Raw genomic sequence first — 23,471 nt, 5'->3', positions numbered from 1 at the left:
AATAAAAGGAAACATATTTACCAATGAAAAGGTTTTTTTTTTCTTAAGAAATAATAAGATCTGTTGTTCTGTGCACCAGTAAACCTTGTGGTGTTCCATGACATTGGTTAGATAGAATTAAAAGAGAAAAATGTTATGAATGTGACATTAAGTTGAAATATAGTAGCTATTGCTTTTTCTTGTCTAGTAACTTGCCATTTTTCACAGTCTGCCTTCATCCTTATACACTTCCCATTATACTTTTTTATAAAGGTAGATTTTGAAGTAGAAAAAACAAAACTTATCTATAGTATAGAAAATGATGTTTTGAAATATAGATGCATTATAAACTATATTGATCTAATCAACATCCTTTGGTTCCAGTGAAAACTTTTTTAAAGGATACCTTGAATATACAGCATATTGCCATTAACTTTGATCACCATGATGAATAATTTCTCTTGAGTTTATTTTTTCTTTCTAATACAGGTTTGAGAATTTTTTGGTCACCATCTTCTCTGTCCTATACCCCATCCTCTAGGCTAAGGAAGCAGTATATTCTCATTCTCTCTCTCTCTCTCTCTCTCTCTCTCTCTCTCTCTCTCTCTCTCTCTCTCTCTCTATATATATATATATATATATATATATATATATATAAAGTTGTATTGTTTTTCTCTCTGCTTGACTTATTTCACAGGTCTTATTGTTCAACATTTATCCATGCTGTCATCAGACAGGATTTTCTGATTTTTTTAAAAATTAAAAGGCTGAATAGTACTCTGTTGTAGACATATACCAAATTTTATTGTCCAGTTCATGTGCTAATTCAATATCATAGAAGTAAGCATGTGTGTGAAAGCTATCTCTTTAACATACTGATTTTTACCAACATATACTTAGATGTGGGATTTCTGGATTATATTTTATTTCTGCTTTTAATTTTTAAGAAAACTCCATAGTGTTTTAAGAAGTGGTTATGCTAATTACATTCTCACTAGCAGTGTGAAATGGTTCCTGTTTCTCCACAGCTTTTTCCGTTTTTATTATCTTATGTCTTCTTGATCATAATCAGTCTAAGAGCAATATTTCTTGTTTAACAGATCTAACACATGCACCATTTCACTTTTTCTTTTAAGTGTGTGTGTGTGTGTGTGTGTGTGTGTGGTGCATGTGCACTTGTGTTGTATGCAAATGCATGCACTTGTGCATACACAAAGGCCAGAGAAGAGTGTCAGCTATCCTGATGGATCTCTCCACTTTCATCCTTTGGCTGAACACATAGCTAGACCGGCAGCTAACAAGCCCTAGAGATCCTTCCACCCCTGTTTTCCACATTGGGGTTTACCAGTGTGGGTGCAGTCTTCCTCAGCTCTGTAAGTGAGTGCTGAATCTAAACACAGCTTCCTATGTTTGTGCCGCAGATGCTGCCCACCCAGCCATTGTGCTTTAAGAAAACACACACACATGCACGCGCACACACACACACACACACACACACACACCACCACCACCACCACCACCACCACCACCACCAAACCATCCTCTACTTTGTAAAGGTGTATATGTCTGTCTGTCTGTCTGTCTGTGAATGTATGTGTGCCATAGCATGCATGTAGACATCAGGAGAGGGGATTGAGTGTTCTTTGTCTAATCCTTTGAGGCACAGTCTCTTTCTAAACCTGGGATTCACGTTTTCTCAGCAAAGCTGGAAGCTAGCAAGCTCTAGCAATCCTATCTCCAACTCTCTGAGCTAGGGATCCCTGGTGTGTGTGGATGCCCATCTTGTTCAGTGGGTGCCGGATCCAAACGCTGCTCCTCATGACTTTGCAGCAGACCCTCCTAACTGCTGGTCTATCTTTCCAGGCATTGGAGTTCTTCTTTTAAGAATTGCTTCTTCAAATACCTTTGTTCAATTTTAAAATCAGGTTTTTGTTTTCTTGCTCTTCAGTTATTTTAGTGCTTCATAGATTTGGGTCTAAATTCTTATCCCATGTATGGTTTTTCAAACATTGCTCCCAGTCTGTGGGTTGGCTCCTATTCTATTGCTTATGACTCTTACTTTGCAGAGGTTTTTGGTTTGATGTCATCTTTTGTCTGTTCTTAATTTTGTTGACTTTTTCTTTTGGAGAAAGTCACTGATAAGTGTTGTAGAGTTGTTTCATTGGGCTTTCTTTTCATGGATTTTGAAGTATTCAGCCTTACATTTAATTGTTCAAAATATTTTTAATTGACTTTGTTAATACTATGAGCCATTTCATATTTTTCTGCACATGTAAGTTCTGTTTTCCCAGTAGCATTTTTTGAGACCATTGCCTTTTATTTCTTTTCTTTTTTTTTATTTTGGAGAAATTAATTTATTTCTGCATTTTGTTAAGTAGCTCGTTTTGCACATACTCATCAAAAGTTTATACAATAGTCTGTACTAAGTGAGCATTCAGTCAAAGGTACCAAACAAATATCCACGAATGAATAAATACATTAACAAATTATTCATCTTTTATTTGTATTTTTTTATTATTTTTAACTGAGACATTGTGCTATGTAGCCCAGGCTAGCTTCAAACTCATTATTTAGCCAAAGATTACCTTAACTTTGCTTTAAAAATTTATTATAATTTATTGACGTTACATCCTGATTGTTATCCCCTCACTCTTATCTTCCCGTTCCTACTCTCCCTTCCTCCCTCTTCTGCCCTATTCTCCTCCCCTAGCTCCTCCCCCACTTTCTGATCACAGTCTATCTGGTCTCATCAGGATAGCCTGCATCCCCTTCCTCTGTGTGCCTGAAAGACCGCCCCACCTACCTCAAATTGCAGGCGCCAGAGATCATGTCAGAGGCAGTCCCGCTCCCTCCCCTGCTTACCCCACCCCCAACGCACATGGAGGATGAGCTGCCCATCTGCTATAACTCAACAGCTGGTCTAGGTATTCTACATGGATTGTCCATGGTTGGTGCATCAGTTTGTGCAGGCCCCCCTGGGTCCAGATCCGCTGGCCTTGATGCTCTCCCTGTGGAGCTCCCGGCTCCTCCAGGTCATTCCATCCCTTCACTCTTCCATACTACTCTCAGCACTCCACTGAGAATCCTGCTTCAAGTCCCCGGATCTGTCCCTAGCCCCTGCTGGGTGGAATCCACTTATAAATGAGTATATATCATATGTGTCTTTGTGGGTCTGCTTTACCTCACTCAGGATGATTTCTTCCTAGTTCATCCATTTGCCTGCAAATTTCAAGATTTCCCTGTTTTAATAGCTGAATAGTATTATTGTTGTGTATACTATAGTTGTATAAATGTACCACAATTTCTTTATCCATTCTTCGCTTGAGGGACATCCAGGTTGTTTCCAGATTCTGGCTAATACGAATAAAGCTGCTATGAACATAGTTGAGCAAATATTCTTGTATGATAGAGCATCTTTTGGGTATATGCCCAGGAGTGGTATAGCTGGGTCTTTAGGTAGCACTATTCCCAATTTTCTGAGCAAGTGCCAGATTGATTTCCAAAGTGGTTGTACAAGTCTGCAATCCTATCAGCAGTTGAAGAGTGTTCTCGTTTCTCCACAACCTTGCCAGCATGTGCTGTCACTTTTTGATCTGAGCCATTCTGGATCACTTTGAGTATTGTGGCGATTTTAACAATATTAATCCAGTTCATGGGATGTGCTTCTATTTCTTTCCTCTTTTTTGTTTTTATATAATTCAGTGCATTAATGTTTCATTTCCTTTGTTAATATATTATTTTATGTAGTTATTGTAAATGGGCCTGTTTTCTTCATTTCTTTTTCAGACATTATTGTTAGTATATAAAATTACTGATAATTGTATATTGACTTTATATATAAAATTACTGATAATTGTATATTGACTATATATACTGACAAATTGTATATTGACAATATATATACAATATATATGACTATATATACTGTAACTAATGAAATTGTTGATTATTTTTAACCATTTTTGATTGAGTCTTTAATATATAAGATCTTGTCATCTATGGAGACAGTCAAACTTCTCTGTTTTTGTGTGCACGTGTGTTTTTTACATGTGGCTATATTTATATATGTATGTATGCATGCATTTTGGGCGGTGGTGTATGTACGTGCTCAGGTATAGCATAGAGGTCAATATTGGTGAATTTATTTATTTATTTATTTTTATGGCTTTCCACATAATGTTTTGACACAGGGGTTCTCACCTCACCTGGACCTCATGGATCTGACTATGCTGGCTGGCCAGCGAGCTTCAGGTATCTACCCATCTCCACGTGGTAGCAGTGGAATTACAGATGTCTGGGGTCTCAACTGAGATCCTCATACATCCATAGGCAAGCACTGTCCTGACTGAGCTGTCACTCCAGCACCACAGTTTAACTTCTTGCTTTCTGATTAAGATGCTTTAATTTTTTTTCTTTCTCAGTTGCTTTTCCAGTCACTTCCACTATTGTACTGTGTAAAAAATTGTGAGAGTAGGCATTCTTTGCTTTTTTTTTTTTTTTTTAACAATCAAAGTAAGGCTTTGCTTTTGAGGTTGTTAGCTGTGTCCTGCTCATACACAACCTTTATTGCGCTTTGGTCTTCTTCCCTTCTTAAACTGCTTCACTTTCTTTTTAATTTTTCTTTGATCCTTTATTGTTTATAAACATGTTTTTAATTATCATATCTGTAAATTTCCCCAAGTTTTTTTTTCCTGTAAATGACTCCTAATATTTTTCTCGTTGAAGGTTCTTGATAGAATTTTCTGAAATTTGTTAAAACTTATTTTGTGGGAATAGCGTAAAATCTGTCCTGGAGAATATTTGGCACTTAAAAAGTATATGTGTTCCACTGCTGTTGGAGGAGTGCTCTGTGGCAAGTACATCTTGACTTAATGACAGGGCTATCTCCCAATGTATACTGTGTAAGTTGAGAATACCATAACTCAAAAATGTGTTTAGTACACTTTAAAAAAATAAAACCATGCATTGTTCAGTATTGGCTGTTTGCTTTCATGATTACATCACTGATAGGGAGCTGTGGCTTTCTGCTACTACCTAGCACTGTAAGAAAGTACAAAATAACATTTCTAGCCCTGGAAAAGATGTAAGTACAAAGTTTGAAGTGTAGTTTATAATTAACATGTGAATTTTGTACCATTGTTGAAGAGTCCTATGTGTAACCTTCATAGGTTGGGAACAAACTCTGTATGTCTATTAGGTTTTTTAAGTTTATAGTGCTATTGAATTCTACGAATTCTTACTGATTTTCTGACTCGATGATCTTTGTACTGCTGAAAACATCATTTATGTCTTCTACTATTATTGCGTAGTTGCCTCTTTATACTTTCAGTTTTGCTAATGTTTATTTATATGTTTAAGTGTTCTTTGTTGGGTGTGATACTTTTATAATTATTGGCCATCTGTACTTGTTTTGAAAACAAAGTGATCTGCCCTCTTACTGATTAGATGATTTTTTTTTTAAGGTTTTGGATATCAATTCTCTGTCAAATATATAATTAGTAAAGATGTTATCTCTAATTCTATAGGCCTACTCTGGATTTTGAGTCTACAGAACTAGTATCTTACCAGGGTACACTGGAATGATTCTGGAGTGGTCTTAAAGCCTAGTACTATGAGGTTGAACTTGGAATTGAAACCATGATCTAGGAACTAGGCCTGAAATTTGAATCCTCAGGGCATGGCATAGTACTGCAGTAGTATTTCAGCTCAATTTGTTCTACTAAAATAGAATTCCACAGACTAGACAGTTAATAATACACAGAAATTTCTTTCTTCTTCTTCTTCTTCTTCTTCTTCTTCTTCTTCTTCTTCTTCTTCTTCTTCTTCTTCTTCCTTCTTCTTCCTCCTCCTTTCTCCTCCTCCTCCTCCTTCTTCTTTGTCATCTTTTTTTTTTTTAAGTTTTTGAGACAGGGTTTCTGTGTGTTATTTTGGTTGTCCTGGATTCCCCTTTGTAGACCAGACTGGATTCACAATGATCCACCTGCCTCTGCCTCCCGAGTGCTGGGATTATAGGTGTGTGCCACCACGTCCTGCTGCTCCATATTTCTGAAGCTATGAAATCCTAAGATTGAGGGACTTGCATCTTCTTGCTGTATCATAATGTGGCTGAAGGAATCCCAAGGGTAAGAGAGAGCCAGATGGGGCCAGAACTACTGTATAGACCCACTAAGATAACAGCATTAATTCGTTCATGGAATTAAGCCCTAGTAGCTAAGCACTTTGTTTTTGTCCTATACTTAAAATAATCATCTTTCAAAATTCTTGATTATTTCACATAGGTACACAATTACACATGAGCAATCTGGCCCCATTTTCCTCCTCCAAACCCGGTGTGTCTTTTTATTTTTCCTTTTTTTATTAATTTATTCATATTACATCTAAATTGTTAGCCCATCCCTTGTATCTTCCCATTCCTCCCTCCCTCCCACTTTCCCCCTACTCTCCTCCCCTATGTCTGTGACTGAGGGGACTTCCTCCCCCTGTATATGCTCATAGGGTATCAAGTCTCTTCTTGGTAACCTGCTATCCTTCCTCTGAGTGCCACCAGGCCTCCTCATCAAGGGGATGTGGTCAAAAATGGGGCACCAGAGTTCACATGAAAGTCAAACCCCACTCTCCACTCAACGGTGGAGAATGTCCTGTCCATTGGCTAGATCTGGGTAGGAGTTCAGAGTTTACTGCCTATATTGTCCTTGGCTAATGCCATAGTTTGAGCAGGACCCCTGGACCCAGATCCACACATAATGTTCTTCTTGTAGGTTTTTAGGACCCTCTGGATCCTTCTATTTCCCCATTCTCTCATGCTTTTCTCACCTAAAGTCCCAATAGGATGTCCTCCCCTCTGACCTACTTTCCTGGTAAGTGAAGACTTTCATGGGATATACCCCTTGGGCTAGTGTCTCGATATAAGTGAGTATATACCATTTGACTCTTTTTGCTTCTGGGTGAACCCACTCATTATGATAATTTCTAGTTCAATCCATTTGTCCACAAATTTTGGGAATTCCTTGTTTTTAATAGCTGAGTAGTATTCCATAGTGTAAATGTACCACAGTTTCTTTATCTACTCTTCTACTGAGGGACACTTAGGCTGTTTCCATGTTCTGGCTATTATGAATAAGGCTGTTATGCACATGGTTGAGCATATGTCCCTGTTGTGTGCTGGAGCATCTTCTAGGTATATTCCAAGGAGTGGAATAGCTGGGTCTTGAGGAAGCCCTATTCCCAGTTTTCTGAGAAAGTACCAGATAGATTTCCAAAGTGGTTGTAGTTGTTTGCATTCCCACCAATAATGAAGGAGTGTTCCTCTTTCTCCATATCCTTGCTAGCATTTGGTGAATTTTTGATCTTAGCCATTCTGATGGGTGTAAGATGGAATCTCAGTGTCATTTTGATTTGCATTTCTCTGATGACTAATCAAATATGTGCCCTTCCCAGCTTTGTATCTTCTTTTTAAAAATTATTTCCTACTGGGACTCTAGGTGAGAGAAGCAAGGGAGAATGGGGAAATATAAGGATCCAGAGGGTCCCAGAAACTTTCAAGTAGAACATTATGATGGGCGGATCTGGGCCCAGGGGTCTTGCTCAAACTATGGCACCAGCAAAGGACAATACGTGCAGTAAACTTCGAACCCTGACCCAGATCTAGTCAATGGACAGGACATTCTCCACAGTTGAGTGGAGAGTGGGGTCTGACTTTCACATGAACTCTGGTGCCCCATATTTGACCACGTCCCCTGGATGGGGAGGCCTGGTGGCACTCGGAGGAAGGACAGCAGGCTACCAGGAAGAGACTTGATACCCAATGAGCATATACATGGGGAGGAGGTCCCCCTCAGTCACAGTCATAGGGGAGAGGAGTAATGCCAATGCAAATTTCTCTGGGCACATACCTAGAAACAATATAACTGGTAGTTTTAGTTTCTGATTAACTACACAGTCCAGAGTGACTACATTAATTTATGTACATATGAGGTCTGTGTTAGTGTTCCCTCTCATTCTATGGTTTCTACCATTTTTTTCTTGATTATAGCCATTCATACAAGGTTGAGATAAGACTCAATATAATTTAGACTTGAATTCCTCTGATGGCTAAGTATAGTGACCATGCTTTTAACCTTTTTGCTGCTGTGACAAATATCTGTTAGAAACAATTTAAGAAACGAAGGATTTATTTTGGCTCATAGTTACAGCTTCCAGTTCATGATCAGCTTGCTCCATTGCCAAAGATCTCTGGTAAATTAGAACATCTTGGTAGCAAGAGGACAATATAAAGGAATATAGTTTACCTCACTGCAGCCTGGAAACAGAGACAAATAGGGAGAGATTCCCAGAATATGCCCCCAGTGACCTACTTCCTCCAACTAGGTCCAGAAAGTTTCTATCACCTCCCCCAAATGCCATTAATAGGATGATATCATTAATCCACAGGGATTGGATTGCACTGAGAGCTGTAATGATCCAGTTACCTCTCAATGGTTGATACCACACCTGGAGACTAAACACATGAATTTAGGGAGCACCTTATATTCAAATAATAACACCATTATGTGACTCTAAATTTTAAAAAGAAATTAATACTTTGAAATAATTTATATTTTACAAAGAAATGGGACTTTTATGATGAATTAACTACTCATTTCCAGTTTAAATGTGTTTTTTCACAAACAAAAAATTTTATATCTATGGTGTATAAGTGGTTTTCAGTATAGACACTGTGAAATAATTAAATCAATATAATAATATAGTACCTCATTCGTATAGTATCTCATATACTTTTTTTGTCTTTTGGAAAAATAACATCTGATTTCTTAGCAATTCTGAAGTTTACAATGCTAGCATCATCATGCCATGTAATATCATGCAAAGAACTTACCCATCCTAACTGAAGCTTTCCCTGGATGTGCATTGCCTCTGTCTTTACCGTCCAACCCAGCACAAGCATTCTGTTCTCTATTTCTGTGAGCTCAACTTTCCTAGAGTCCACAAGTGATACATGTAGCATTTTTTTCTATACCTGTTTTATTTCATTTAATACAATATCTTCTATCATGTCATAAGCAATAGGACTTTCTAACTTTATTAAGCCTAATAGTATTCCATTTTACATATAAGTGGGTGTATGCATATATTCACATATATGTATGCTTATGTACATGCTCTTTTTAGTATGTAAACATTTTTATTTTTAATTATGTCCAAATGTCACAAAGTTGTAATTTTGAGGGAGTTAAAACTGGGTCATCTCATTATGTGTATTTGGCTAATCTCCCTAAGAGGGAAAGTTCTTTTACTTAAAGGAACACCAAAACCCCCCGAAATGATGCTCAACCCTTGTGCATGGCTGAAAGGAAAAGTAAATTTTGTTAGTGCATAAAATATTTAAGGTCAGCATTAAATTTCACAACCATGTGATGAGAGATTAATATAGGTTACAGTTCTGGTATTTCTGTTGTTGGGCTGGTAAGATGTTATGCTTGCTAAGTAGGTTGAACTAGGCTACACATGTATGTGTACATGTGTACATAGGTATGTAAGAACACTTATATATATATCCCTTTATAGGGTTTAATGAAATTATTCTGCACATATATGTATATGTATGCACATAGGCACAAATATTCTCATGATATTTGCATGTCACTCTCATGGGTTTTTAAGAATGAGAAGAGTATTTGCATATATATATGTGTGTAGGCTTGTACATAGCAGGGTTGATCTTTGCGTATGTACATGTTTACATGTTCACATGTCTGATGAAAGCAGTGTTAATATTTTACCTAGTTTATTATGACTAATGGTAGAGTCCAAATGAGAATATGAATAAATATTCAACACAGATACAAGTACTCAATGTACTGATCTTATTTCCTCTGGATATATACATAATATTGAGATTACTTTTATCTTATTGTAGTTCTATTTTAATGTTTTCATGATGCTCCAAAATATTTCCCATAATTGGCTGTACTAAATCAATTTACTACCAGAAACGTGAAAGGCTTGCCTTTTCACCACATCCTCAGCAACATAACTTCCACCCTTTTGATAAGAGCCATTCTAATAGGTGTAAGGTAACATTTTAAATTGTGGCTTTAATTTACATTTTCCTGGTAGTTAGTGATGTGTGTGTGTGTGTGTGTGTGTGTGTGTGTGTGTGTGTTTTATTGCTTCATTTTTTGAGAAATGTTTGCTCAAGTTCTTTTGTATGTATTTAAAGCATTTTTCCCCTTTTCCTATGTAGTTTATTATTAGTTCCTTACCTATTTTAAGGTACTAACTTTATATCAGATGTATAATTTGTAAGTACTTTCACATATTTTATTGGTTACTTTTTCACTGTGTCCTTTGCTATGGGGAGCCCTTTTAGTTGGATTAAAATCTTATCTATTTTTATTTGTTTGCTTTTTTGTCTTTACTTTTGAGATCATACTTATATTTAAAACTCATTGCCAGGACAATGTTAAGAAGCTTCCACCTGTATTTTGTTGTAGTTTCATAGTCTCTTTAGGAAGACACTTAAGATTGAAACCATAACAATCTCAATACGTGCTGAAGCTGACATAGCTTTTTTTTTTATTATGATAATGATAAAAAAGTGTTACATAGGAGTTCTTGCTTTTTATTGGAGTTGATTAAAGATAACTCACATTATAAAACAATTTGCAGTATTTTAAGATCTCCCCAAATTAATGATGTTTGTCATCTCTTGTCCATATCATTTTACTTTTTAATCACAGTAAGTTAGAGAAGAACAGTTTTTTTTAAGTCTATCTTTATTTCTATTCCAATACAATGCCTTAACAATATTTATGTACTCATGCCACTTCTCTTTTCAAAGGGCAGGACTCATCACAAATGTCAAGGATCTTGGTTACAGATATAGTTAGTATCATTTTGGTGATTATGGTCAGGAGTTGTATGTACTCTTTACATGGACACAGTGAGTCCTAGGGAAATAAAATTTGCTTATAATTCTGCTCCTAGTGAAATTCCATTAGACCTGTACACAGGCAGACTTTCTTTTCTTTAGGATTAAAATGGAAACTTTCTGCAAAATATTTTAGAGACAGATATCTCAAAACAGCAAGAAGCCTTTTTTTTTAATACTGGCAGAAGATTTGCATATATTACTCATATTCTCTTAGTGTAGACACATAAATATCAAGATGTTGGCAAACATAATTTAGCAATATTTTAGGTTACTTGAAGAAAGAACAATTAATTGTAACAGAATACTATGGATTTCACGCGTCCTGTATAGTTTTGTTAGAGTAATCCTCATAATGCACATAAGTGAAGCTTGAGGAGAAAGTACAGAGAATTTAACTAAGATGAGCTGGATTTCTAGTGATTCTATAAGGTGTGCTTGCCTGGTCTTAGATGTTAGATCTCTGGATTTTAGTGCCTCACTCGAAAACAAGAGGATTGTGTAGTTTTTAGATGGACTATAAATGATAAGAACTGTCTACTAATGTTTTTGATAACTTCCTATATTCTGAGTACCATTTCCTATATTCTATTTTAAGTACCACTATACTTGTAGCATTGTCTGTAGACTAATAACAATACTAAGTAGGAGTTACTTAGAACTGCAAATTTCTAGGTTCCATCTCTAGATGACTGTTTCAACAATACCACTATGAAATTACCTGGAAATGATAATTTGGGAAGCACTGCTGTAGACTGTTAAGTTTCAGTTATTTCATGAATATCCAACTGCTCATCAGAAGAAAAGCAAAAGAGTATTAAAGGCAGAGAAACTAATTTGAGAAAAAGGAAAAGTAGTAATCTATGCCCTTTAAAGATTAGAATGATTCAAGGACAATTAAATTGAGTAATCCTATTTCAAAGTATGAATTATTTAAATAGCTAGACTTCATCTTAGAAAACCAAGGATATGAAAGTTTATCTCTTTAAGTAATTTTAATACAAAAGTGGAAGTTGATTGGCCAGCATTTATTAAGAAGATACTGTTCTTTTTTCAGGGGTGTGTTAACATTCAAAATAATGAGTTTCATCTTGGCATCTTCAAACATACATATCATTTTATATTGTTCTTATTCATACTCCTGTATTGCCTTCCCCATATTCCATCCTCTAGCTGTTTCCCTTTATTCTCCTGCTATACTCACTTCTGTTTTCTTATTGCATATGTTCCATTACCCTCTCTATCCCACCCCTTAGGGTCTTTCTTTCTCTGCTCCTGATCCCTTCTCTAGTTTTATTTCTCTCCCCCCAACTTAGGTTTCACATATTAGAGAAAACATGGGAAGAATCGAGTCTTAATTATATAAATATGTTTTTCTGTTGGCAGCACTAATGGACATTTATGAAGTGTTTTCTTTCTATTATTTTCACCAAAAATTCCTACCTAAACAATTCCCCCAAATAAACTTAGACTGTTGGTAGAAGCTATGTTTTTCATGTAAATGTAAGTCTTTTAGATGTATAATCTCAAATGCATTGTTACCTGGACATCATTATATGTGTTTTCATGATTAGAAAGCAGGTGAATAAGATTTAACTAAAGACGTTTCAGCTAGTGGTGACTGAGACATGATTTCATATCATAGACTGACACTGTGTCTATTTACTCTATCACAGAATATTGTTTTTACCTTGATAAAAGGCCTTTATTTTTAAAAATTTATAAAATGGACAATTACTTTACAAATAATATACTTTCTCTGTGGTGCATAGTGGCTCATGCCTTTAACTGCAGCACTCAGGAGGAAGGCGTACACAGAACTTGAGTTAGAGTTTACCCTGGTTTACATAGAGTCCCAGGCCAGCCAGGATGACATAGTAAGATTGTGAGGATGAGATTGTAAGACTGTCTGAATGAATGAATGATTTGATGAATGAATGAATTAATGAATATTATTCATCCTTTAAAAAAAAGGCTCTATGATTCCAGCTTCTATGCTATCAGGACCCAACCACATAAAATGAGGCTTCAGGCTAGCCCCAAATCCTAAGTTACCAGGCTAATGCCCAAGAGTCCAGGCTTCAAACCTGCCCCTAACATTACAGTTTCAGGTTCCAGGCTACAGGAGACATGAAGTCCAAGTCTGCCCTGTAGCCCAGCGCTAGACTTGGTTCAACATGCTAAAGCTCCAGGACATCTCAGGTGAAGCCAGGTTGCAGGCTGGCTTCCTCAGACCCAAGGTGTAAAAGCCCACTCCTGCAGACTAAGGCTTTAAGACCACTTGCTATGGTTTGAATGTACTCCCCCAGCTTCACAGGTTAAAAATACAATCCCTGATGCCCAGCTATATCGAGGTAGAGTTTGTTCAGAAGAGCTTAGCTCCTCCCTAAGAACTAGCTTTCATGTTATCAGCAGACACCATGCAAGCTTACAAAGGAGGAAAGCAATTCCCAGTCATACCCAGCTGTGACACCTGTGAACCACAGCAAGCAGCATGGCACAGTAACCCTAAGAGTGGTGGCGGGTTTACCTGGGTGACAGCCAACAGCTCTCTAGTTGGATTTCAGGCACGCTCAACAAGAAGAAAATCACGCTTGGTACTGGAAACCTAGCCAACTACTTAGGATGAAGCCGTGAATCTTGGAGGAGAACGTACAACTACCACTTTACTGAACCAGCATAATTCTTAATTATATTACACAAATTTGTTCTTATGTCCATGGGTAAGTGTGGTTCTCACCTTTCATCAGAGAAACTTCCCTTTGCAGCAGACAGAGAGCATTACAGAAAACCACACCCAATCAAACTGCAGAGTTATGGATTTCAGAATCAATGCAAAATAACTCCACTTACTGCTCAGGGATCATTGCAGAAAAGGAGCCAGAAAATTTAAGAGCCAGAGGATCAGGGAATTTGCTGTGAGATTGTGTCTCCTAGTAAAGTCAGAGCTGCATCCATAGTCTCCTCAGCATGCCTGCCTGAACGAGGGTGGCAGAAATAGAAAAGCTAGAGTTGATGGGGGAAAGCCCATGGGGCCTCAACTGTACACGGAGAACTGCAGTCAACTAAGGAGTGGTTGGAATGGCTCTCTCACAGAGGAGCACATGGCTTTGTTATCCAGTACCAAATGGTCAGCCCTGAAAATACGCATACAATTAACATTATATAGACTGGACAGGATATCTATCTACCTATCATCTGTCTACCAGCACATAGCCACATACATATATACATAAATACATTCATACATACATATGTGTGTTAGAGTTCTCTAGAGGAACAGAACTTATAAAATGAATCAATCTGTCTATCTTATCTATCATTTATATATTTTATAATCTACCTGTCTGTATGTATGATATAATATCTAGATATTTATTTATTGCTCATTCCATGTTAATTTATCTTACTTTAGGAACATTCATAGTAAACTTCAGACTTTAGTACATTTTGTTATAAATACTTAAGTATGCATATTAACTAGAATTCAGTATTGATTTAGAGATTTTTTTGAATGTAAAATTTACAGAGATAGGAGCAAATTGAAGATTTCTTTTTTTGAGTGTCTGTAGATCCGTATACATGTGTAATAGAAATCCATGCCACTGTATACAATAATCATAACCATGCGAAAAGATTCACTCAAGCCCATTTTAATTTAGTATTAATTCTCATCCTTAAAAGGCAACCATTATTTTGACATTTCTTCTACAGGTTACTTTGACCTGTCCAAGAATACCACTAATAAGAAGTATACTGAATACTCCTGTGTGAAACATTTTCCGTCACTATAACATTTTGGGTTTGTTTGTTCCTTTTCTTTTCTTCTTTCTTTTGTTTGGCTTTTGAAATAGGGTTTTTCTGTGTAGTCTTGCCTGTCTTGGACTCACTTTGTAGATCAGGCTGGCCTCGAACTCACAGGGTTCATCTGCCTCTGCCTCTTTGAGTGTTGGGATTAAAGGTGTGAACCACACTTGGGTTTGTCTCATTCATAGTGTTGTACATATCAGCACTTTGGCCCCTTTTCTCGCAGAATAGTATTTTTTTTATACCACAGAATTTTCCTGCTCCTGCCCCATCCACCACTGATTAACATGTGAGCTGTTTCCAGATTGTTTACTGCATGTAAGAATTTAATGAAGATATATCTAAGTGTGCATAATAATTCATTTCTCTTGGATAAATACCTATAAGGAATTACTCAGACCAATGATGTTCAGCTCTCAGCAATGATGAATAACACTTTATGTGTGTATAGGTCAGAGGACAGCTGCATGAATTAGTTCTTTACTTCTACCCTTTGGGTTCCAGGGATCAAACTCGAGTGATCACTTTTGGCAGCAAGCACCCTTACGCACTGAGGCATCTTGCTGGCCCTCTAATTTTAACCTAGGCCGGAACATTATAGTAATAAGTGATTATATTATTTCTTTTAATTCATCAATATATTTTTACTGAGACTATGATATGGTTTGTATTAGTCAGGGCTCTATAGAGAGACAAAACAGATAAAGTGAATATATATTAAGTTTACTAGAGTGGTTTATAGATTGTGGTCCAGCTAGTCCAACAATTGCTATCTCCCAACAGAAAGTCCAAGGATCCAATAATTGTTCAGTTCGTGAGGCTAGCTATCTCACCTGGTCTTCAGTATACATCGGAATCCCTTCCTTAGAAGTAGTCACTAATGCCAGTAAGGAATGCCTCCTCAGCAGGTATGTGTGAATTTGGCAGAGAGAATGAGGGCAAGCAGGGAAAAAGCAAAAGGCTTCTTTCTTCCATGTCCTTTATGAAGGCTGCCATGAGAAGATGTGGCCCAAGAAAATTCCCTCACAGCTGTGCCCAGATGCTTGGGTTTTTAGTTCATTTTCCTGATGTTGTCAAGTTGGCAATCAGAAGTAGCCATCACCTGGTTTTAATCTGAAATTGTTGCCACAGGCTTGTTTTGAATGCTCAGTTTCCAGTTTATGGTTTGATTTAGAAGGATATGGAACTTTTCGTAGTAGCACCTAGATAGCAGAAGCAGATAATTATGGGTAGGCTTGTGATAATACTATTTACAGTACTGGCTGGCCATCCCTGCTTTTTGATCCGTGTCGTCTGGTCATGCCTCCACTACCCGCCTCTGGTGCTACAGACCAGACAGCCGCTGCAACTGCATTCCCATGCCAACGCCATGCTGTTGTGGTTGCTGTAGCTTCGTAGTGGCTTTTGAAGTTTGGTCATAGTGCCTCCTGCTCTTTGTTGTTGCTGTTGAGTGTGCTTTCACTATTTGAAGGTGTTCTATAGTTTCACACAAATGGTAGTGGTATTTAAAATTATTGATTCTGTGGTTGCTTTATAATATAGGCATTTTAGTAACACTACGGCTTTCTTTTCATTAATATCCTTCCATTTACTTGTGTCCTTTTCAGTTCCTTTTATCAATGTTTTATAGTAGATATTTTTTTCACTTTTTGAATACATTTATTCTTAAGTAACTGTGTATATGTTATCTATGTATGTTTGTAGCTGTTATAATGTAAATGATTTCTTTTTCAGACAGTTCATTATTGAAGTTAAAACACTCTATTATTTTGTTTTAAAAGTTTTGAGTTCATTGACCAGTTCTAATAATATATTTGGTAGATTCTTCTATTATTTATCTGTAGGTCATGTCAGTTGCAAACACTGACATTCTGATTTTGTTCTTAATTTGAATAACCTTTAGTTTCTTTTCTTTGCTTGATGCTTTTAAGTAAGGACCTTCCCTCATTGTATTTATTAAAGATGGTGGAATTCGGTTTTGTTGTCTTTTTCCACATCTTAGAGAATACATGTTTCACTTTTAATCATTCAGCACTGTGTCAAATGTTTATTATGCTTGGTCTTTATTTGAGATGTGCTCCTGTTGAATTTTATGATCATGTGTTTTTATGTTTTTTCCTTCAATGTTGTGTCTCAAAGTTACTGATTATGTGCATGCTAAACCACCCTTGAGTACCTGGGATGAATCACAATCATGTGATGATGATGACTAATCTTTTTATTGTAATACGTATTTTGTTATTTAGTATCTTCTTCAGTATTTTTGTTTATTAAATATATTGGCCTCTTTCCCCTGCCCTCTCCTCCCCTCTCCTTGCTCTGTCTTTTGGGAAAGGTTCTTACTATGCAGCCTTGGATACTCTGGAACTTGCTAGGTAGAACAACAGGCTGCTCTCAAACTTAAAGAGATCCTGTGCCCGCCCCCTACCCACCCACTGCACCCCGTTTCTGGCTCCAAGAGCTGGGATTAAAGGCATGCATGCCACATCTTATTTTAAAAAAACAACCAAACAAACTTTTCTTCATGCTGTGCCCTTCTGTAGTATACGATATCAGATCAAGATAATGCTGGCTTCCAAGGTGTTTGGAAATAACTTCTTCCTTAGTTGTTTTGTTTTGTTTTAATAATTTAATAATTGATAGGAGTTTAAAGCCATTTTAGAGTATTCAGAGGTGAAATTGGGCAGTTCTGGACTTCTGTGAATGAAGTCTTGTTATTCATTATTAGTTTGTTCAGGCTTCCTACTTCTTCTTGACTTGTCTTGCTTGGTAATGTGTATGACCAAGAGTTTATCCTCTTCTTGGTTATGTATCGCTTGTCTCTTTTTTCTTGATACCTCGACACTTCTCTGACTTTATCCTTTGATAGCTTTAATATAATGTTTTGTGGATAAGTTTCATTGACTTGGCTTGAATTTGTTTGTTACCTTTGATATTCTGCCTGGATTTTTTTTTAACAAGCTTTATTTTATTTTATGTGTATGAGTGTTTGCACCATATGCATGCCTGGTACTCACCGAGGTCAGAAGAAGGCATTGTACTCTGAAATTGGAGTTACAGATGTTTGTGAGTTGCCTTATGGGCGCTAGGAACTGAGTGTTGAGAACCCAAGTCCTCTGCCAGAGCAACATGTAGTCTCAACTACTGAGTCAGCTCTCCAGTTCTATACCTGGATACTTTAACTTTTGTAGGCTTTGGAAGTTTTCTGTCTGGTCTTTGAAAATATGATCTGTTCAATTGACACTTTTGAGTCATTAAACCTCACATATTTTCTATTTTAATGTTACTTTAAATTTCCCAGAAGTGTTTTTCATTCCTCTTCATTCTTCTGTTTTTCTCCTTTTTACTGAATATTTTTTCATGGCCTTTTATGAAGATCACTGTTTCTTCTATATGATCCATTGTTTTATTGATACCTTATGTTGAAATTTTCATCTCATTTACTGTATTTTTGTGCTCAATGTTTTGTATTTGATTTTTAAAAAGTAAATCTTTTCACATTTTCTCCAGTTAAGTATTGGATCTCTTTATTTTCTTGAACTTGTTAATTTTCTTCAAGGAAGGTGTGTGTGTGTGTGTTTAAGAATATATATATATATTATTTTATATTATTATATTATTTTTACAGTCAGTTTCCAGCGTTTTTTATCTGTTAAGTGAGGTGATTTTACTCAGTGTTCTTGTTGTACATTGTTATCTATGCATTTTGCTACCGGTCTTGATAATATGAATTTTCAGAAATTCTAACAAGCAGGGTGTTTATTTTTTCTGACACAATAATCATTTCTGTTATTTTACCACTAGATGGTGCACCAAGTGCAGGTTTGCTGTAAGCCCAATGTTTGATGTAGTATCATAGTTTCAACACTAGAGGGAGACCCAAACTCAAGTATTTTGCAAATTCACAGTTGAGGTATTGTTACTAATTAACTGGCCATCTGTCTTCGAAAGGTAATCTGTATAGTAGAGTTCCACTTGGGGTTATGGTAGGCTCAAGGCGTTGCCTACAACCGCCTGCTTGTCATCAGGCACACTTGTATTCTTCCCCATTCACACAAGCTCTGACCCTCCCAGGAGTGTTTTATATTATTGCCTACCTCCATACCACAGTGTTGGATCACACCAGGAGGCCACAGCTACTGACACTAGTGCAGCACAGTGGAAGGAACAAGGCCCATGCTTCTATGAGCTGCTGGCTGCAGTTGTATACCTAAGGTTTTCAACGACAGCAACCACTAATAGATGATGTTGGCTGCAATAGAAATCCAATTTACTGTCACAGTGAGTTTCTGTCAGCAGGGTAGCTTTAGGAGCAGTGCAGGGATAGGAACTGTTTCGACGCTTTCTTTATGAGAGCTCTTTGTTCTAGCTTGGAATGGACATAGGATCACGTGTAGTAGCATATACCCCATTATAGCAGGCATTGGTGCAGGCTGAAACATGAGTACATTCTGTGGGATGCATGTCTGCATGCTTGTCCGTGTGCTTGTGCCTATGTATGGAAGTGTGCTAGAGGTCACCAATGAGGCTTACTGCAGTTACTCTGCACTTTAGTTTTTGCCAAAGGTCTCTTCAGTGAGACCAGCTGACCAGCCAATCCCAGGGAGCCTCCTCTCTCTGTCTTCTCAGTTCTTGGTCCTTCGCATGTGCTGGGAATTGAATTTAGGTCCCTATCATTGTGGCAAACACTTTACATAGTAAGCCATCTCTGTAGCCCTTTAACTCTATTTTTCTGTTTTAAGTATCATTTCTTACATTGTCAAAGTCTTGTCTGCTCGAGACTTAGGCTTTAACATACTTTTTTCTATATTTTGATTACATCATTTTTTTACTCTATTAATATGCTACTATATTAACTCTTATTTTGCTAGGTTTATCACTTTATTTCAGTTTTCTGATGTATATCATTTTTTTTTTGTTTGGAAAAAAATCCATATTTGTGAACTCCCTTACTATGGCCCAGTTACTTTTGTTTGCTTGTTTTTTTTAATATACATGATAAAACAGGCAGTATTGTTTTTACCTTATTCCTGTGTAATTTTATATATTACTTAGTAAGTCTTGCTAAATTTTCTAAAGTCATATAAAATAAGGTAAAAGATCTGTAAACATGTGCAGTCTAAATAATCTACACCAAGACATTAGAATCATAATTTCAAGAATCAGAGATAGAGATCTTGAATTCAGAAAAGGAAAAGAAACATGTCAGACATAACAGGGCTTCATTGAGTCTGTCACTGCATGTCACAGAAGAACCCTGATGGGACTGCAGTCAATGGAATGGTAACGTTAATGTGCAGAAGGAAAAATTCTCAAGAAGAATATACCGACAAATGATCTTTCAGAAGTGAAGGATAAAGTGTTTCCTAGACAAATAATGCTAGTTATGCTTACCACAACCAGAGTATCAGAAAATAATAGTTTTTCAGGCTAAAAGGAAAATATAATAATTAGTAGCCCCAAAATATGTGAAATTGTTAAACTCACCAGTGAAGGTGAGTATACTATACTATCAGATTCAATACTTTGATGATGTAATCGTGGCACATGATTAGTGATGTTTATTATGAAAATTAAAAGATCATAGAATTAAATAATAAACACTGTTTAAAATAAATAAAATGCGAATGTGGCATATAATACAAGAAATACTAGGCATGTTGAGTAAAAACTTATAGATTAATAGATACAGTAAGTGGGGAATGGGATGGCAGGGTAAAGAGGAGGAGGGACAAGTAACACTGTAGGCCATCGGAAAAGCCATATGGAAACCTGCTGTAGAAGCGTCCTAAAACACAAACATATACGAAAAGAATTAAAATGCAGCAGACAGTGTGGCCCAATTAGACATCTTATTCCACCAAATGAAACCTCTAGTTCTAGGAATGGGCTACATCTTGTTGAGTCATTGACCAAAAGGGTCCTATAGTCCGTCCTTTTCCCAAACATCACAGGCTATTGCCTAGGCTGTTCTGTTGGTTACTTTCTGTAACATAATGGCACAGCCTTATTGCAGAAAACACCACTTACTTATACATCAAACATGGAAAAATTGAGCTGGTGCCCAACTAGAAGCTTCGCCTCTACTGAGTAGTATTCATGGTGCTAGAAGGTACTCTACACTTTCCAGAAGAGAAAAATAATCAACAGTATCACCTAGCCAAAAACCCTGCAGTCTATGAAAGTGACCTGTCTGTATAATTTACTGACACAGTAGTGGCATAACTATTATGGGAGTAACCAGCCACCTTTTGCTTTTATTTAAGACCTGTCCCATGAGAAGGAACCCTTACCTGACACTGCTAGTGTCCAAGAACCTGTGGCTACATAAGTCATGGGCCCTAGGGGAAATGACTTCTAATAATATATTGTTACACCCATAGGATAGGGCATGGCTCAGCTTTCATTAGACATAGCTCTTCTTGAGGAAAGTGGCTATTAACACAGAGACCCACAAGCCCATACTACGCAGTAGGTGAGAGATTTTGGAGCACCCAAGCTCTAAAAGCCCAACCACATCCCGCAAGGCTAGGGGATCTACCAGAAGAGGAGGTAAAGTTTCAAGAGGCAGAGGTGGTAGAGAACTCCAGAGAAATGGTTTCTGTCAGACACAATATGACCAAACACATATATACTCCTGTGATAGCACAAACAAGATCTCCACAAGTTCAAACTATGGAAAATATCAGCACTGAGAAGGGAAAGTGTACACAAAACCCACCCTAACCAGGAAACTATTTCCAACTGATACTTGATTGGAAAGGGAAAATCAGTTCTCTCTAATCAAGTGTTACTGGTATTGGGTATGTCAACCACACTTTAGAGAAGGTCTCATGTCCAAGATTGTTTGTCCAAGTCAAAACAGATTCCATGCTTTGTGTGTGTGTGTGTGTGTGTGTGTGTGTGTGTGCGCGCGCGCGCCTATGTCTGTGTGTACATATTTTGTTTCTTTTTTAAAATTTTGGTATATTTTTGTAACAAAAAATATTTGTTTAGCTTACAAATTCAAATGCTGAAAGTCCAAACAACATAGTGATGGCTCAATGAGGGCTCCCTGGGTTACATAATGGTGTGGCTAGTAAGGGGAAAGTCCACCAGCAAGTTATTATATATAGAATAACAAACACATCTGAAGGTTGCGTAGGTGGTGAGATTTACTCTGTTTTTAAAACCATCATGAAAACCTAGTAGGGTTCAAGAAACTTCCTTTTGAGAGCATACCTTAATAGCATCCTACTAGGTCCTACCTCCTAAAGGTTTTATGGTAGCCCCATTCCTGGTTTTCAGTGAATTAGTTAAGATTGTAATTAGGCAATCTTGTATACTCTCAAATCTGAAGATTTAAAATAAGTGTATGTATTATTTTACTCCTAAAAATTTGATCACAGACCCATGTGGGGTGGCATACCCCTCTAATCCCAGACTTGGAGAGGCAGAGGCAGGCAGATCTCTGCAAGTTCGAGGCCAGCCTGGACAAAGCAACTCCGGGACAGCCAAGGCTACCCAGAGAAACCCTGTCTCAAAAAACAAAACAAAACAAACAAACAAAAAAAAACAAACCAAACAAAACTTTGATCATTGTAATAGTTCGTGAGGAAAATATTCTTGGTTTCTTTATGTATGATCAACTTTAAATATCTATTAACATAAAGTATACCTCTAAATTTAGGCTCTTTTGTCTTTAGAAGTGAACACATAGAAATGGAGAATGAACACAATGTACTATTATTTTGGGTGGGACCTTAACTTGTAGTGGAGGATGGTCCAGAATTTGTTTTGGAGCTCAGCTGGCCCTGAACCTGGGCTCTTCCTGCCTTCTTTTTTGAAATGCCTGGATATACTATTTTGTTTTTGTCAACTTGGCACAGACCTAGACATACCTTGGAAAAGGAACTCTCAATTAAGGAGTTGCTTCCATCAGATTGGTTTGTGAACATGTTTGTGGGGACGTTTTTTAAAAAATAGATCTTGATGTAGGAGGGCCCAGCCCACTGTAGGTCCTGCCATCCATGGGTAGTTGAGCAAAAGTTATACATGAAAGGTAGTTGAGCAAACCATGGAGAGCCTGCCAATAAGCACCATTCTTTCATGGTGTTTGCTTCGTGTTTTCCCTCATTGATGGCCTGTAAGCTATAAACTAAAATAAACCCACCTTTCTCTAAGTTGGTGTTGTCAGTGTTTTATCACAAGAACAGAAAGCAAACTAGAACATTAATTTACAGATGTATGCCTCTAGATACAGCAAATATATTCTTGGGAAGAAAATGGCCATAAAACAGTGCTGATTCTTGAGCTAAAAAATAGAAGGGCATGGTGGTCTTGTTAGGCTTAATGGCAAATAAGTTTCTGCATGAGGGAGGTGTTTTACACATGACTGCCTGCCTTCCAACTGGGTAAGAGGCATTTGTTAAGAGACCAAGAAGAGCTGGGCGTGATGGCTCAGGCCTTTAATCCCAGCACTCCGGAGGCAGGGGCAGAGGCAGGCAGATCGCTGTGAGTTCAAGGCCAGCCTGGTCTATAAAGCGAGTCCAGGACAGCCAAGGTTACACAGAGAAACCCTGTCTTGAAAAGAGAGAGAGAGAGAGAGAGAGAGAGAGAGAGAGAGAGAGAGAGACCAAGAAGATTCAGAGAAAGAAATTACAAATCCGTTCAGGGTTGCATTGTAGATGTCATTCTCAGTGCTCTAAACGTGGTTATTATAGAAACAAATAAGATAAAGGAAATAATTTTCAGACTGTATGATTTATCTTGATGT

General features: G+C 37.3%; 1 protein-coding gene and 1 long non-coding RNA gene across 20 annotated transcripts in view; one reads left to right on the top strand and one right to left on the bottom strand.

The window, feature by feature from the left end:
• Window positions 1-23,471, top strand: part of GPHN (gephyrin) — a 391,499-nt gene that overhangs the window by 50,329 nt on the left and 317,699 nt on the right. The gene's annotated exons all lie outside the window — the stretch shown is intronic.
• The window catches only part of LOC311603759, an 84,048-nt gene that overhangs the window by 454 nt on the left and 60,123 nt on the right, over window positions 1-23,471 (bottom strand). Inside the window, exon 4 of one of the 2 annotated variants that reach the window (XR_014781236.1) lies at window positions 10,109-11,697. The exons of the other annotated variant lie outside the window; for it this stretch is intronic. This is a non-coding gene — a long non-coding RNA (uncharacterized lncRNA). Of the gene's footprint in view, window positions 1-10,108; window positions 11,698-23,471 lie in introns of those variants that run through there. 2 annotated transcript variants of the gene reach the window in all.

The sequence above is a fragment of the Acomys minous genome (genome assembly GCF_964271855.1).
Source record: "Acomys minous genome assembly, chromosome: 8".
NCBI classification, from domain to species: Eukaryota; Metazoa; Chordata; class Mammalia; order Rodentia; family Muridae; genus Acomys; species Acomys minous.
This window is presented reverse-complemented; position numbering and strand designations above follow the sequence as displayed.